Below are 2,250 nucleotides of genomic sequence, written 5' to 3'. Positions count from 1 at the left end.
GTCACAAGAGGCTGAAGGGGCGGGACCGGGAGGGAAAAGGCTCCTAATTTAGCTCCTCTGGGAAGAAGTGAAGTGAAGTCGATCAGTCTTGTCCAACTCTTTGCGACCCCATGGACTGTAGCCCACCAGGCTCCTCCATCCATGGAATTTTCCAGGCAAGAGTACTGGAGTGGGTTGCCATTTCCTTCTCCTCTGGGAGGAGGTGTCAGCTTTCCTTGTCTCCAGAGATCATCTCTTAGTGGCTCCTGTGGGAGGTTTTTTGCTCCCTGGCAAGAAGTCAATGTGCCATTCCTTTGAAAGGGGCTGCTTCTGATGTGCCAGGCCACACCGAGGGCAAGTCTGCAGGCTGAGGGTCCCCTGCACTGGCTCCCCTCCCCAGCATGACCGCCTGGGCTCTGGAGTAGGTGTCTGATGGCAGAGGAGTGGCCTTTCCTGAGCAGGACACTGGGGTGTGACTGGGTGGGGAGGAGGTCATGGAGGAGAGGGTGGCGGAGGGGCAGGCCAACGGCTCCTCCAAGGTGCCTCTGGCCCCAAGGCTCCGGGCAGATGGGCCAGCTGGTTAATTTCAGGAGGGGGCTGTTCCAGCCAGAGGTGGAGGTGAGGGAAAGAGAGAGGGAATTTCAGGACCAGAGAACCCTAAGCACAGACAGGTGGATGACTGCCACCAATGGGAGGAGCTTTTTTGCAAATGCATGCCCACCGGGACACCACCTTGCATTCTTAGAGGTTCCCCGGTGAGCATATGCTCACTGAACACATCTTGGCGGAGAGCTGTGCCCACTCACCGAGGTGTCCGTGCTAGTACTTCAGGGTAGATGCAATTGGTGTATGTGGAAGTGCCCATGTATACACCTGGCACGCCTGGAGAGAATCCTGCGTGCAATGCAATTAGGTGCTTCAACCTGTGCACACCCAGGGGTGTCCATCCCTGCATTTGGAGGAGGGTGTATCAGGCAGCCTGTAGGCTGATGACACCCCGAAGGCTCCGGTGGGGGGTGGTGAGGAGGGGGCTGGGATGGCGGCTCATCTGTAGAGAAGAGCCCCTGACGGTCCCAAGCTCCTCCAGGCTCTCTTAGTCATCTGGCAGTGGGTGGTGGGTGAAGGGGCGTGGGATGGCGACCCCGCCAGAAATGCTCATTTCCCACTTTGGAAGGCAGAGAATCCCAGCTGAAGGCTGGCAGATCCCATTTAGAATATTGGCAAACTCCAGAAAGAACCTGAGCATATTTCGCTGAGAATGGAAACTAATTCCATTTAGAATCTTTGCTAATTCCCTTTGGTGTCTAAGCCACGGTGACTCTTCTGGTCCACTCTGGGGTGGGGCTGGGGGAGTCTGGGTGGCAAAGGAAGGTGCTGGGTGAGGGCTCTTGGGGGCAGGCCCACTTCTCCCCATCCTAGCCTTCCAGCAGTGGAGAGCCCCACGGGCCTGGGCAAGGCTTCTGGTCCTCAGGAGGCTGTGGGCGTGTGGTACCAAGCCATCTGCTCTGGCTCACTCTGGGGACATTATTCCTGAATGTGGGGGAAGGAGGAGGTGAGTCTCGGGCACCCCCATTCCTGGAGGGATCTAGTGTAGAGCGTGGAGAGAGACAGCACACATTCCCAGGGAGGGAGAAGGAAACTCATATCCCCAGTGCCCCCGCTGAAGGATTTGCAGGAACAGAGACAGATCCTGCTGTCTGATCATTCGATTTTGACACCAGCTGGCAGCTGCATAGCAAGCAGCTCGCCCACTTCCAGGTACCAGAGCTGGATGCCTCTCGCATCACTGCCTGCTCCGCTGCCTTCTCCCCACATCTCACCTCTGGCCACTGTCTAAAGCCAGGGGAAATCTGAAGGCCTTCCGGGGGGAGATGGCAAACTGGGTGGGATGGCCTTCACTGACCATCCATGGCCACCATCCATGGAGGATGTTCGGCCCAGATGGGGTCCCTGGGGAGGAGCTCAGGGAGAGCTCTTCGGGAGTTGGAGGGATTGCAGTGGGTGTTCCCAGAGTGGATCCTTTCATAACAACCTTCACTCCTGGCCTAACTAATGAGCTGCTGCTTCTTCATTTTAAAAATATTTGTAATATTTATTTTTAAAATAATTTTTAATAATATTAAATCTAGTATTTAATATTTACATTTAAATAATATTAAATTTTATTTATTTTTTAAGTTTATTTTTATTTATTTATTTTTTTAAATTTTATTTTATTTTTAAACTTTACATAATTGTATTAGTTTTGCCAAATATCAAAATGAATCCACC

At 53.0% G+C, this 2,250-nt stretch overlaps 1 protein-coding gene across 1 annotated transcript in view; it reads right to left on the bottom strand.

Moving 5' to 3' along the window:
* TMEM132E (transmembrane protein 132E) overlaps positions 1–2,250 on the bottom strand; it is a 38,368-nt gene that overhangs the window by 6,235 nt on the left and 29,883 nt on the right. The window lies entirely within an intron of this gene.

This window comes from Bison bison, unplaced genomic scaffold (assembly GCF_000754665.1).
Source record: "Bison bison bison isolate TAMUID 2011002044 unplaced genomic scaffold, Bison_UMD1.0 scf7180017864472, whole genome shotgun sequence".
NCBI lineage: Eukaryota > Metazoa > Chordata > Mammalia > Artiodactyla > Bovidae > Bison > Bison bison.
Note: the sequence above shows the minus strand (reverse complement) of the source record. Positions and strands in the feature narration are given on the sequence as shown.